Source organism: Belonocnema kinseyi, chromosome 8 (genome assembly GCF_010883055.1).
Source record: "Belonocnema kinseyi isolate 2016_QV_RU_SX_M_011 chromosome 8, B_treatae_v1, whole genome shotgun sequence".
In the NCBI taxonomy this organism is placed as follows: domain Eukaryota; kingdom Metazoa; phylum Arthropoda; class Insecta; order Hymenoptera; family Cynipidae; genus Belonocnema; species Belonocnema kinseyi.
Genome location: NC_046664.1, coordinates 48,153,727 through 48,170,016, shown reverse-complemented (window position 1 = coordinate 48,170,016; position 16,290 = coordinate 48,153,727).

Sequence of the window (16,290 nt, the reverse complement as noted above, 5' to 3'; positions counted from 1 at the left end):
TCGGGAGTGGTGCTGACTGAAAACAGATGATTTGGAGCGATTCGCGCGCCATATGTTGGTCATTCTAAGGACTTATTGAACTACCCTCGTATTACATTTTTTCCTAATTTCCTGGCGGTTTATGAAATTGAATTAATAGATATTTTAAAATAAAGAACAAAAGTAGAATAACTATTTTAGTTTGGAGGCTGCATCAGTTTAACAGCATTTCAATCAATTATTCATAAATTTTGTCCTCAATTTAAAAAAGTTTAAATACTCATAAGTTAGAAAGGCAATTTGTTTATCTAGTCGGTGAAATACAAGTCCTTTTGACCATATACGGCCTGCCCGCGATTACATGAATTCAGTCGTATCATTTTTAGTAAATAAACAAACTTACAATTTTTTGTTCTGTTTTTTGGTTGTAAAATATTATAAAAATAATATGTCAACATTTTAAGTTAATCGGAACAGAACTCTTGAAGTTATAGATTTAAAGCCGACCCTCCTCTTAGCCAGCGGCTACGCTTGAAAATATAGGAACGTGCCAGAAGACAATGAAAAATGCTATAAAATAATAGAATTTTTATCAGTTTTCACTACACTTTCTACGTTTGTGAAGTGTGCACAGAGCAATGGAAAAAAAGAAGGAGCTGAAATCGTTCAAAAAAATGTTTTTTTTTCTTCACTTTTTCAATATTTAAAACTTTAAACGAGTTTTTCTCGAAACCACTTTTTAAAAGTTTGTTCCAGCGATTTTAAAAAAACTACTGAACCAATCCTTTTTAAACCTGATAAACTTTTTCTACATATAAAAATCCTCTCTCCCCCCAACGATATTTTTTTTTTTAAATTTTTATATTAACGTTGTTTTCCATTAAAAAAATTACGACATTTTTCATACAAAATCGAATATTTTACTTCAAAGGATCACAAAAATAAAATCCTACAAATAATCGTTGGGGTGAAGAAAAACTTAAATTTAACTGAATTTTGCAACTTTTTCATTTAAGACAAATTTACGTTGAGTTATCGCTGGAACCGCAAATCACCTTTTTCAACAGGCGTACTCGAAATTACTCTGCCACTGGCTTATTTCACGATATTTTTTTACAAAAAAATTACTAATTACTTAAAAAATAATACTTTGTAACATGCGAAACATTTAAATACATATACTTTAACCAAATCTCTATAAAAAATCCATAGAAAAATCGTTTTTTCATGCATTATCCCCCATTTCCCCCTTGACCAATTCATACAGAAAAGATAATAATGTCTTTGGTAAGAATTCTTTATCTTGTTTTCCGGATTATTTTATTAATGGATTATTTTTCAATATTAAGTACTTTTTATACAGAAAAATTAATTTCGTCGTAATTAGTCAGATCTACGGCCTATATTTATCGGATTGTTACACACATTTCAAAATAAGTTATCATAAGTAATTACCCTCACAGAATGAGATATCGGCGGGATATCCCATTTATCTCCCATCATCCTATCATATCATCCTAGGGATAACGCAAATAATATCCTACAGGACGGAAACCTCGATATGCCTGGAATGTACTAAGGATATTTTAGAATATCCTCTGGATATCCCATTAATGTCCCAATTTTATGTGCCAAGTATTTTCCCAAGTTATACCAATTTCATCCTTTATAGTATATTACTGGAAATTCAGATGTATCTACATCCGATTATATTCATATTCAATCGTATCAATAAAATAAGAAATAATTTAACAATATTAGGTATTTTTCAGTGATTTTATATAAAGTGCAACATTATAAAATACAATAATGGTAAAGTCCACCCTAATGTCACTTTTAGATAAATTTCATCACGACTGTCAGTGTGCGAAAACTACCACGCAGTAATAAGTGACACTTTAAGAAAAGTCAATAATTTCTCGAATATTCGTACCCGATTACAATCTATTCTCATTTATATTATACAAACCAACGCGGTACATATTAGTTTGATTGCTTTTTATCATAAAAATTGATTTTGCCGGTGAAAAGTGCGATCTCTAAACTGCGCAATTTAGAGGTATCAGAAATAACAGCAAAATTAAAAATGTTTATAATGTGATTTGTTTTTTATTGTAAGTAGACTGTTTATGGCTATAAAAATCATTCCCGGTAATAATTTTTTTAAAATCATACTGAAATAGGATTTTGAAAGAAAATGAATATTAGAGATTTGCATAAAGTGGTTTTTTTACACACGGATGTTCGTGAATCATCTTTATGTTTTCATGTATTCTACATGTTTTAATCAATATGCATTTCAGAAATATTGGATTCCATTGCCAAAAATGTGCATATCCCGCACAGGAAATTGAGTGGATATCGTACGGGACGGAAATCTTGATATCCTTGAAATAGGCCACAAATAACCCGGGAGATTTTTGGTACATTTTTCCGGATATCCGATATCTTGCCGAGATATCCTAGCGGTATGCTACGGACATCATTTTGTTGTGAAGGTATAATGTGTTTCGTATTAAATATTTGATTATTTAAACAAGGATTTGATTCAATAAAGAAAGTTATATACTAGTAAAAGCAGCATAGTTTGTCGAATCAAAATTTATCAAAATTATATGTATATGATACTTGTATTTCATAAATTTGTTCTGTTCAGTCAATGAAGTATGGATAACACACATTTGTGGTATTCTGTACCAATAATAGGGACTAAAATTATATTTATTATGTAAGGATAAAATTAATACAATGTATTATATGGAGATTATTAAAGTGCATTATAAAGTGCCATATAACCTTGGATAAAAATATCTATTACGAAATATTTCTAATGTTCAGACTAAATCCTAGGGTGGTCTGTCAATAAATGCACAGACTGTTTTACAGTTTATTAAATAATGTATGTAGCAATAAAATCTACCTTTCTGGCACAACATTATTGTTTGAGTAAAAAGGATTATACAGTCCATTTAAACTATTATTTTTATTTACGTATACATATAGGACATTTAGTTTCGTATAATTTTACTGACCAAGATACATTTTTTCGATTTTCTTAAAACTATAGACGGGGTAGTTGCTACCATGAGGTGTGCAGACCATTATCCAATAAAGTGATATTGCGTTAAAACTAAGCCTCATAAAATTTGTAACCAATGAACTCGATAGGAAATTTTATCAACCTTATGATGGTGGTAACTATTTCTAAAAACTAAGTGTGCTCTCTATATTTTGTTGGAACTAAAATTTAAGATTCCGAACATCACAAAACTCTTATTTTCAGATTTTGATAAAAATCATATTGAAAGAAACCTGAGGATTTCTATTTTATAGCCCTTAGTGGTTGCAATGGACATTTAATAATATTCTGAAATATTTTTCAGAATAAATATATAATAAGTTTGAAATTTTTACTTCTGATTTGTAATCATTGGCCTTGGAAACCCTCATATATCCAGTTCTAAGTAAATCTAATAATTCTTTAGAATTCTCGTTTACCCAATATCAATAAACTTGCGGAAAAATTGAATAGGATTTGGACAAAAATATTTCATGCATATGTGTGTCGATGTATATGTAAGAATGCCTGTATGTCTATTAAGATGAATAATCATCTTTTCTGAAGTTTACCGCAATGTTCCTCTACAAAGACAATAAATTTATATCAAAAGTTTGGATAAAGTTGCTATTAATTTCTATAAAAACGAAATAGGCCAGTTTTTCAATAATTCCTTTACATTTCTGTACATTTTTTTAACAACTTCTGTAAACGCAAGCTCGATACGTTTTGCTAAAATCTATGGGTCAGAAAATCAGATACGTTTCCATTAACAGTTTCCATTAAAATTCTATTGTAACTCGAACCCACAAGACATATATCTAATCCAATTTTTCAGAACCCACAAAGTTTGTATCGAATTCTACGCGTCGAGAAATCTCATATTTTACTACCAAAGTTTTGTCAGTCGACCTCAATGAAATCTTGTGCAATGAGAAAATGTTGTGAGAAAAGCATAAGATTTCTTGATAGATACAATCTGATAGAAATTTCCGATATTCTAAAATGCAGGATTTAGTAAAAGTCTAAAGTGGATAAGAATTGTTTGAGATATAGTGCGAAGCTGCTGGAAGAAAAGTATCAGATTTCTCGACGGATAGAATTCGATAGGATTTGATACACCTCGTGGGCTAATGCGATTTGATAGAATTCTAATGAAAAACTATTGATATATAAATATAATATTTCTTGAGCCATGCAGGTTCATTTGGAGAATCTAGGGGAAAAGCATCATTTAGACACTATTTTTTCTCATCCAGAGCAACATGAAGTGTCTTCTACAAACTGTCATTCACCTGTCAAGATGATTTTGTCGGGCGTTATTTGGTTGAAATAGATTTTGACAAGCAGGTAAGTTATAATAATAATTACCTAAATTTTAATTTTCTTCCATTCACCAGTGACTATTAATGTCTTGGAATAAAAATTGGACTTAACGTGATATAATATCAAAATCTTAGGTTAGTCAAAACCTACATGACATTCAAACCACCAAAGCCGGGATGTAAAAACTAAGTCTTGATCGCCTGCATCTTAATTGATGCCTGTTCGTTCGAAGAAATTTCCTCTAGATTCTCTGTATTCAACAAAGTGAAGTTAGCTGGTGGTTGTAGTGAAAATACTTAATTGGATATAGACGGTCATGACTTTTTCTACACACCCCGGCTTTAGTTTAAATATCGACGGCCATGACCAACCTAACTTTTGAAAGTAGCATTAGGAAGTTACAACTTTATTCTAAGTTACTATGACGCACTGTTAAATGAAAGAAGGTTGAAAATTAGGCAAATATTATTCCAATTAGTTTCCTTATTAATAATTATTTAGTATAATATCGCAAAGTGAATAGTTGCTTTGACAGGTGTTCAGGTGGCTGACAGCGCGGTTTAGCAGTCCACAAACCCCGGCATGAGTCAAAATTCAGTCTCCAAATGATACTTTCCCCTAGATGTCCAGATGTGCACCTACGTTCAGAGAAATACACTTGAGACTTGAAAATTCTCTCAAATGCTCATTGGGAGACCAATGAAATTTGACCTGTAACAAATTTAACAACAGCGTTTTTCTGTACAATATTTGATAAATATTTAATGCGAATCTTTTGATGGAAAAATATACAATTTTTTAACAGACCGAAATTCATCAGAATATTCAAGATTCTGATTTCATGAACAGGCGAAAAGTAATGTTCGTCAATTGTTAATATCAAAGTATTAAAGCCCATTGAAATATTATTTGAAGAAATAGTATCCCCTTCGGTCTATAAATGTAAGTGCCTCTGGGATTATATTTTAAACAATAAAATTGTGATCAGCTATATTCTGTCAGATACTATTGGGAGACTCATCAAAATCGCTCTTTTGGATGATTGGTGGTATAATGGTTCATTCAAACTAATTAAAACGAGTCTCATTATCATATTTTATTATAATATTCTATACTTATTTTCAGCAGGGCATTTTTTAGCATGCTCGTTTGTTATATTTTATTCGCCGTTTTATTATTTTAATTTTTTGTTTCAGATACGTAATCAGCAAACTCAAAAACTGCCATAATGCCACTTCACAATTAAATTAAATAGTTCTATAGCATACTGGTCGTCATAATGAATCTGCCATTTTTTTGTTTTTTGCCACGAAAACCCTTATATACCAAGTTTCAAGTAAATCCAATAATTCTTAAGCCAACTCGTCCACCATGGTGGACACGCCATTTTGTTTTTGGAAATTTTGTTTTCAGAATTATAATCAGCGACATCTAAAACTTAAATGCACTTATATTAGTAAAATATAAAAAAATACCTAAAAAATTGAATCAGATTGTTAATGAATCCAGTAACAAAAGAGATACTCACTTTTAAGTAATAACGGGCGTATATGTGAGCCATGTACGTGAAGATTGAACTGTTACTACTACTTTTTGCGTGTAGTTAAAACCGTAATTAGTAGGCCAATTTCTGTTAGGAATTATATCCATTTTTGTGAAAAACTCAACTCAACTAATTAGAATTTCTTATTCTGTTGAGGTATTCAAGATTCCGACGAAATCCATCCAAACATTTTGAAAAATCGAAAATTAACAAAAGGGCGTTGATTTTTTTGAAAATTCAAAGTTTTTATTTTTTTTCAAAAATTAAGCGATATACAAAAATTATTTTAAAAGAAAAATGGTCCCTCTCTAAACTTTTTACAGAAAGCTTAGGAGGCACTTTCCGATATTTCCCACGCTTTGAAAAGTATTTGAATATACGATATATATATATATATATATATATATATATAGGTATATGTGTATACATATGCAAATTTGAAAAAAATTACAATTATATGCCTTAAATATAGTTTTTTACGATTTCTCAATATAAAGTACAATAGATAGCCAAATTAATCATTTATCACTTTATCTTTGAAAAATTGTCGAAAATTATTATTTTCCGGATAATTTCTTTTCATATTGTTTCTGTAAAATGTTTATATTTCAATGCACTAAATATTTATTATACATCTTCATCATCATACATTCAAAGACATCAAAAATTACTATTATTAACTTGATGAAAAAATGTTAAGACATACAGTCTGTGCATGCATATTGTTAATATTTCAAAAATTCGACACCGCAGCATCAAAGAACATGAGAAATGTATATTTTTATCAGTTTAGTCGACCTTTTACCTACAATATTCTTTTAAAAATTGATATTTCTACATTTGATGATTTCTGATTTAGAAAATATTAGAATTTTAGGAAATTTCACACATAATTTTTCCAATGGATTTCAGTTTTTTTATACCCATTAAGGCCAAAAATCAAGTATTGGCTATGATGTATGTCTGTGCGTTAATCCGTCCATAAACGCGCTAAATCTGGAAAAAATGAACGGATCAAATCCAGCTTGGACATACCTTATTGGCACCTAAAAGGTAGCATAACTTGATCAAAAGTTATGGTTTTATCCATAAAAAATTCCATCCAAACATCGAATATTCAATTTAACGCCAACACAGAAAAAACAAAATGTAGTCTTTGAACGATTTAAGAGTAATCTTCACGTGCAACACAAATTAACTTCACGTAATAAGATTAATTAACTATATTGGATATTTTTACCATGTCAAATCTGTTCAATCTTATTTAGCGTCGATGAGAAAATCAACCTGATAAACTTAAAAATTATCTGTAACAAGAATTATTTCTGTTTTTTCTTCTGAAACGACGGCAGATACGTAGAAAAACTTAGAAAAAGAATTAAAGTTTTTCAAAACATATAAAGTTTTATTCTAAGCTAATTTCAAATCAGGCAACGACAGATAAGTAAAAAAGTTAAAAAAAGAATTGCAGCTTTTTTAGAGATTTATAATTTATCTGTCAAACCTACTGCGAGTAAAATCAAAATTTTATATTTTCATGCAAATGACGCAAAATATGACAAAAAGTTACGGGATAAAAAGTTCTATATAGTCCAGGCATTACGTTGGAAAAAGAGTGACATTCCCAAAAAAATCAGGTTCAGAATTTTTTTTGAGAAAACGCTTCATTAAGGAGTCCTATTTACCATATTAAAAATGTTACCACGAATACGAGGGGGAACTAGTTTTTTTTATATTTTCAAAAATCACGTTTGCGTTGACGGATGATTCCCATTGCATTTTAGAGCAAAATATCCAACAGAAGAAAGAAAGAGAATCAAATTATTAGCAAATTTCGTGCAACAAATAATCCGCTATCTTTAATAGGTTCCAAATTATGATACATTGAAAAGTTGCCACTTCTTTCGAATTTCAGCGAAATATCGCTCAGTTTCAAAAACCACTGTGTACCTTTTTACCTAATTACTTGGCGAAAAAGTGTTTGGCAGATGAGTGAACGCAGACTCAATTGGCTTTGATTTCAAAATAAGAACAATGTTCTAGCTGACCCTTTTTGCCTTTTTTAGCGGAAAGAAGAGGAGTTTAGTTTCTTCAAAATAAATCATGTCAAGTTTAGTTTGAGTTAATGATTCCAAATGATTAAATAGAGTTAACAAAAATGTGCGTTCATCTAAAATAAGAAAAGTCTTTTAGCCCTATCACAATGAACTTCCACTTATGTCCCCGCTCGACAAAGTCCCAGCGCCCCTTGTTCCCTGTCCCTATGCGCGGGAAATTTACACAAGAAACACAGAAATATTAAGAAGTGATCAAAATAATCTTAATTATGAATGAAATAGATGGAGTAGTCAAATGAAGAATTATAAAATAATGTATAAGGAATAAATAACTATAAAAATAAATAAAAGAAAAAGTAAATCGAGAAAATTAGTAAGTAATATATAACAGCGACATATTTAAAGATGAAGAAAAAACACCTTTTTTTCTTGTTGGAATATAATTATTTTAATAACGAAGTATTGTGATAAATACATACAGTTGGAACAACTTTTTAAAATATATACATTATTCACGCATATTATGTGTTATATGGCTGAATTGATTAAAAATCATGCAGGCTTAACACAATTTGATAAAAAAATGTTTCTTAGAGTTATGAGTATCTGAACTTTTAAAACTCGTTACGCACTTTATGAGAAAATTTTCTGGAGAGTAGACAGATTTTTTTCGCTTAAAAATTATTATTCACATTTTGTGCGAAAACAAGATGGGATACGAAATATAAATTTAACGGAAATTTGAAAAGAAACGCAAGATATAGAGAAAAGTGCCAAGAGTCTTTTTTTAGAGCTTTTTAAAAGGAATAACTTACCTTCTTTGACTTTTTTTCGTATATCGTCTTGTTTCTGCACACAATGAAAATTATAATTTTTCAGTAATAAAAAAACAATCAAATTGGTTCTCATATCGAAGGCGCTGGCTCAAAGTAAACTCTAATGAGATATACTTACGACAATAGTACCAACCTAGAACGCTGGACTTTTTGAGAAAATTAAGTTACAAAATTTTCAAAAAAATCACCGCCATTTTGTCAGTTTTAAGAAATTTCTACGTATTGTTGTAAATTTCGAAATAGAATGGAAAGAAGTACTAGATTTAACATATAGTTAGGTTTATTTATTAAGAAATAAAAATGTTTTTTTCTACTTACTTGTGAGACGTAACCTTCACACCTTTCTCCTTATTGTTTTTTTCACTGTAATTTTTGAAAACAGGAACTGTATAATTCACCATTTCTTCTCGTATTGATTTATCACAATTAAAAAATTGTTTACATTGCGAAATTCGAAAAAATAAATGCAATTTCGTACAAAAAATAATGATCGCAGATGTGCATGATATATGTATAGCTATATATATACGATTTTTACAATCAAATATGGCGGTCTTCCCCTCTGTCAAATCAACTTCGCAATGAGATGCCCAGTCCTTCTCGAGAAAATATTCGAAAATAAAAAGTAACTCTTAAATATCATAATAATACAATTCTTCAAGTGTAGAATGTATTTTCCTAGTCATATTTCATTCTTCTGTTGATTGATGACCTTTCAGTGTCTCGCAATACAATCAACTGTCCGAAATTTCAGATGAGAGTACCCGATCTGACACACTAACCTTAAATTTTGGATATTTTATTTCATGAGATTGAAAGATCTCTAATCGACAAAAGAATGGAACATGACTGAGAAAATAATTCTACACATGAGAAATATTATTATACTATTCAGGCCTTCATATACAGTCATGATTTATCCTAGCATGATACATTTGAAAATTCAGACCTTTATAACTTACTCGTAAATTTAGATTATTTTATCCAAAAATGAGTCAAAGATATTTTACTTATGTGAACAGTTTTCAAAAACTGTGCTAACCTTCCTGACATCACTTGTACCCATTCATCCATGACCGAGGTCATAGGTCATGCTGGCATACTCAATATGCCGCGAAATATTTAAGTCGGTTTTTGATTCTATTATATTAATTTTTAGCTGACAAATTTTACTATGTTAAGGAAATGAAAAATCAATCATGCTAATCAATCGCATGCTAACGGACCGCGACAGCGTCAACTGCTCATTTGACCAAAAGCATTATTATTGATAGTATATATTTATTGATTCAAAATAGACCCGCGCTTTTCGGCACTTGCGCAGTTGGAAAATTTGCTTACAGTGGGCGTATCGAAACAAGGCCGAAGCAGCTAATGAACGTTGCTGGGCACAAATATCCTGACGATTCGCGGTAGAGGTAGGGGACCCCTGCACAGGGGGACATTCGTGAGCGTACACGTTTTACGGCGAGGGATACATGTGGAAGTTTGTTGTAGTTTGGGAGTTGCGACGCATAAAAAATTCCATTTTTTCTGCATTTTTGACCAAAAAAGGAAAAGTTTTTTTTCAATACCTCGTTTCCTGCAAGTCCCACGACAAAATTCCTACAAAATAAATAAAAGTAGAGTCAATTTAGCGTAAGTTAAACAAAAAAAAGTGTCCAAGCCCTAATAGGTCACGAGATATGACCTTGGAAAGTGCACTCTTCCCTCAAAGAGGCACCTGGGCGTACCGTATAGTAGAACTACGGCCATATTTCGACATTTTTGTCCCAATTGAGTTTGTACAATTAATTGTTAATGCATAATACGTCTTTTGCCATTGATAAAAAAATAATTGCTCAGAACAATATCTTGTATTAATAATTTTTGAGTACCTTTTTAGTACTTTCGTGGCAAAAAAGTGATTGCGATTGATTGAAAATTTAATATATATTTTCTTGTCAATAAACAAATCATTTTTAATAATAATTATTAATAGAAATATCTTGTCTTAACCACTTTTGAGTACTTTTTTAGTACTTTTTTCGAAAAAAAGTGATTGTAATTAATTGAAAATGTGATCTTTATTTTTTTATCAATACACAAATAATTTTAATAGAAATTAATTATAACAAAAACTTGTCTTAACCACTTTCAAATACTTGTTTAGTACTTTTCTTTAAAAAAAAATGATTGTAATTGATTGGAAATGTGTAATATGCTCTTTTTATTGATAAGAAATAGTTTTTCAATTATTGTTCGTAACAATAACTTCTAATACTTTCTCTGCTTGTAATTCCATACGTACCTCCAGGACACTTGTAATTCGCAGTGATTTCTGTGAACTATAAATAATATGCTGCCAATATTTTTTACATCAAAAACAAGTAAGCAATTGATTAGTTGAAATTTATTACACATGAAATGTAATTCAATCATTTAAAAAATTATAAATATATAATTTAATTTTTTCTTTTCAATAGATATAAATACTCACAAAATGATTAAAAACTATTTTTTTATTAATGAAAAGAACATGTGAAATATTTCCAGTCAATCATAATCACATTTTTGCAACAAAAGGACTCAAAAAGTTCTCGAAAGTGGTTAAGACAAGATTTTTTTATAAACAATAATTATTAAAATTATTTGTTAATTAATAAAAAATAAAGGTCACATTTTCAATTAATTACAATCACTTTCTTGTCACAAAAGTACTAAAAAAACTACTGAAAAGAGGTTAAGACAAGGTATTGCCATTAGAAATTATGTTTAAAAATTATTTGTTTATTGATACAATATAAAGATCACATTTTCAATCAATTGCAATTACATTTTTGCCACAAAAGTACTCAAAAAGTACACAAAAGTGGTTAAAACAAGCTATTGTTACAAAAAATTATTATTAAAAATTATTTGTTTATTGGTAAAAAAATATATATTACATCTCCAATCAATTGCAATCACTTTTTTGCCACAAAAGTACTAAAAAAGTACTCAAAAGTGGTTAAGACAAGATATTGTCATAAACAATAATTTTCTTATCAATGACAAAAGGCGTATTATGGATTGCAAATTAATTGGATACACTTACTTGGCATAAAAATGTCGAAATACGGCCGTAGTTCTACTTTACTGTACACTCAGGTGCCTCTATGCAGGAAGAGTGCACTTTCCAAGGTCATATTTCGTGACCTATTAGGGCTTGGACACTTTTTTTTGTTGAACTTACGCTAAATTGACTCTACTTTTATTTATTTTAAAGGACTTTTGTCATGGGAATCACAGGATTTTTCGCTGAAGATCGAAAAAAGTGGTAACTCTTCAATGTACCATAACTCGGAACCTAATAAAGATAGGGAATTATTTGTTTCACAAAAGTTTCTCATAATTTTGTTTCCTTTTTTGTTCTGTTGGACATTGTGCTCTGAAATGCAATGGGAATCAACCGTAAATGCGAGCGTGATTTTTAGAAATATTAGAAAAAAATTGGTTACCCCTCGTATTCGTGGTTGCATTTTTAATGTGTTAAATGGGACCCCTTAATAAAGCGTTTTAAACAAGAAACTTGTAAACCCGATTTTTTCGGGAGAAAAGTAACAGCTGCCTGGGCTAATACAATTTGTTGCAACCATTCTCTGATTCGACTTGTCATTTCGATTTTATTCATCGAAGATACTATGAAGAAAGGGTAAATACGTAAAATAATGATTAATATGATTTATTAAATAGTATCGGATTAGATTAAAATTTAAGTTTACGAAAAGCATGCGATCGTGAAAGTAATAGAAGAAAGAATATTGCTGAATGCAATGCGCGTAAGGAAACGAAATATTTTATGTGCCCCTGAAACAGAGAAAAGAGGATTTAAAATAACAAAAAACATATCAGAGTGGACTCGCTCTATAGTCAGGAGTTGTACACGAATCACGTCGTAGCCAAAGAGTCGGTCTAATCACGAATAAGAGAACAAGACAGCATGTCAAAAAGTATGAATGCGTCTCTCCCAGATTGTTTTGGAATAAAATGAAAATAGAAGCAAAAAGTTTATTTGTAATAGCATGATACGCTCCAGTTTACAGTGGAAGTAATTACGTAAAAGATAAGAGAAACTATGCAAGAGTAGGTCCCTCATATTTATAAGGTTTTTATTTAAATTATGGAAAATAATTGCGAACAGTAATTAAAACAATGGCTAATCTTAACTATTCATTACTTCCTTTATCATCCATTCCTCTCCTACATCCTTCCCATACATACTCCCATGTTCCCTCCTCCAATTCACATATTCTTCACTTTCTATTCTCTTCTTTTACCCCATACATCCCCTCCCTTACCGCATTTCCCAATCTAAATCTTGCTATTCTGGTCTACCTTCTCTCTCCCCATCCCTTTTCTAAATACTTGGTACTCCTTCCTTTTTTATAATGCTATACCATTTATTGTATTTTGATTCCTCAATCATCCCCCATTTTTCTATTAATTGGCTTTCCCTCTCCCTTTTTTCCAATTCTTCATAGTTTACTCCAGTGCCGTCTTCTATTTCTCTATCATTAAAAAACTCCCTCCTTTCTTCTTCCCATCTCCTTAATTCTATCGCCCTCCCTCTCCTCTCTTCTACATCCATCAAACACTTTCTCGCCACCTCACCTCCCTTTCCCTACCTTAGCTTCGTCTCAAATTTCCATGCCCTCTTTCTAACTCTAATACTTAACTTATCGCTTTGTGCTTCTTCTCTCACCATATATCCTGGTGTCCTCCAGTCTGTCTCAATTTCTTTCCTTTCTTTCTATCCCCATATCTCGGCTCAATAACCTAATACCGGCCATACCAGCGTATCAAATAATCACATTCTTCTTCTACAATTTTTGTCAACCTTCTTTTTCCTTTTCCTCATATCTTTTTCAATACCCCTGCTGCTTTTTTTATCCTTCCTCTCAAATGAGCTGTATGATCTCCATTCGTTTGCAATATATATTCCAAATATTTGAACTCTTTTACTTCTTCTAACTTTTATTTCCTTTCATCTCCCTGTCCATTCTTTCTTCCTTCCCCCTCCTTTTCTAAACCTCATTATCTTTGTCTTTTCTACATCTACATTTAGCTTTTACCCATAAAAGTATTTCTCTAATCCTGTAAGTAATCCCGCCATCCCTTCTTCATCCTCTGCCATCAACGCTATGTCGTCTGCGTATGCCAGTGCATATATCTGTTCCTTCCTTACCCTAACTCCACCTCAACTTCAAATCATCAATTCAATCAAAGTGGGCTCAGAGGACATCCTTGCCTCACACGTCTCACCAACCAGAATTTATCTCCTACTTGCTCCCTACCTTTACCCTGCTTTTTTTCTCTCTAAAAATTTTCGGTACTCTCTTTATTAATCCCTCTCTTATCCCCTTTTTCATCATAAATTTTTCGATTCCGCCTCGGTCTAATAAGTCAAACGCCGCCTTTAAGTCAACGAACATTTCTATCATTGTCCCTTTTTTCCTTTTATTCCTCTTACGTACTAGATAGTTCAGAACATATATGTTTTCCATTACCCCGATTCCTTTTCTAAACCCTGTCTGATTCGGTGACTAGATTTTTTTCTTCCACTTCTATCTTCAATCTCTCTGACAAAACAGTTACAAATATTTTATACAGTGTTGGCATCAGCGCCAGCCCCTATAATCTTTAACCTCCTCTCCTTTGCCTTTCTTCAATATTGGTATAACTATTCCTTTTTTCTGTAACTCTGGTCGTCCCTCTCCTCTCCATAATCTATTACACATTATCCATGCTCATTGCTCTAATTCCTCCCCTACATATTTCCAAACTTCATTTGGAATCTCATGTATACCCGGTGCCTTTCCATCCTTCCTTATTCCTAAAACTTTAACTATTTCTTCCCTTGTTATGTCCTCTTCCTCATCCCCTTCTCTACTATATTTTCCTCCCTTTATAACTTTTCTCTCTACTCCTCCTAGCAAATCCAAAAAATATTTCTTACGTTCTACCATTTCAATATCTTGGTTTTCTCTTTTTCTTCTTTTTCTTTCTCTATTTACTACCTTCCATACGTCTTCTTCCGTCCTATCCTTCTCCACCTCCTCCTCAAACCTTTTATTCTCTTCCTCTTTCTTTTGATATCACAACTCAGTGTACTCTCATCTTTTAATGTATTCTTCCCCATTACTTTTTGCTTTTCCCATTTTCCTAATTCCTTTCTGACCTCCTCTTTTTTCTCTTTAAAATCCTCATACCATCCACTTTTATTCCCCATTTACTGACTTCATTTTTGTTTGTAAGGAGTCAGGGAAAAGTTAGAAAAAAGGGTTCAGTCATTGGAACAAAAACTAGAGGAGAAGCAGGAAGATAATAATAAAAAGGTAGAGGAGATGCAAGATAGAATACAAAAACTAGAAAGCTCAAACCGGGATTTTTGTGAGGGTGAGAGTGGGAATAACGAGAAGGAAAGGCTGAGAAAAATAGAACAAAGAATAGAAAGGAAAGAGAGGGAAGAAAGAAAAAGAAACATAGTGATAAAGCGTATAATATTAGAGGGGGAAGAGCTGAAGGAAGGAATGGAGAAAGTACTAAAAAAGGTTGATGCGAAGGTAGAGATAGAGGATGTGAGAAGTGTAGGAAGGGAAGAGCGAATAGGGGAGGGAATGGTACTGGTAAGACTAAAAAAATGGGAGCATAAGAGGGAAGTGATGACAAAGAAGAGGATGTTATATGGAAGCTCAAAGAGAATAGAGGATGATTTGACAGGGGAAGAAGAACATGGGTTAAGTGTGGGAGAATACAGATAGATGGAGTGTGGTGATATTGGGATAAAAAAAGGGAACAGATAGTAAGAAATGAGGCGCAGGGAAACTAGGAGAGGAAGGAACGGGAGATAGGAAAATAAGAAATAGTAAGAAGAAAAAAAGGCGAGAAACGAAAGTAGGGAAGAATGGAACAGATTTTACTGGAATATACTAGGACTGAAGATAAAAGATAGGGAGTTTATAAGAAATTTGACACAATGGGATGTAGTCATGATGATGGAGACGTGGCTAGATGAAAAGCGATGGGAAAGAGTGCGGGGATGTTTACCAAGAGGTTACAAATGGCAAGTGCGAAACGGATCATTTCGCTGGCCCCATCACCCACGCAAATTAAACATTTTGCAGCCAAATATTTAGTGCAGAATTTGTTTAAAATTGTACAACCAAAATTATAATTTGTGCATCACCAGAAGTACCTGATTGTTCAGAAAAAAACCCGCAGGCCAGCGAAACGTTTCGATGGCTCCGACACTATCCAAAATCCATTTTATATGGGTGCATTATTTTCGTTTTATTTTGTTAAAATTTGCACAACCAACTTCAACCACTGGAAACTACCCCCAAAACGGAAAACACCACAGTGGGGCCGGAGAAACGTTTCACTGATCCCGACATTACCCCAAATTAACTTTGAATGAGTGTATTATTTGCGTCTCAATTTTTTCAAATTTGTGCAAATAACTTCAACCCT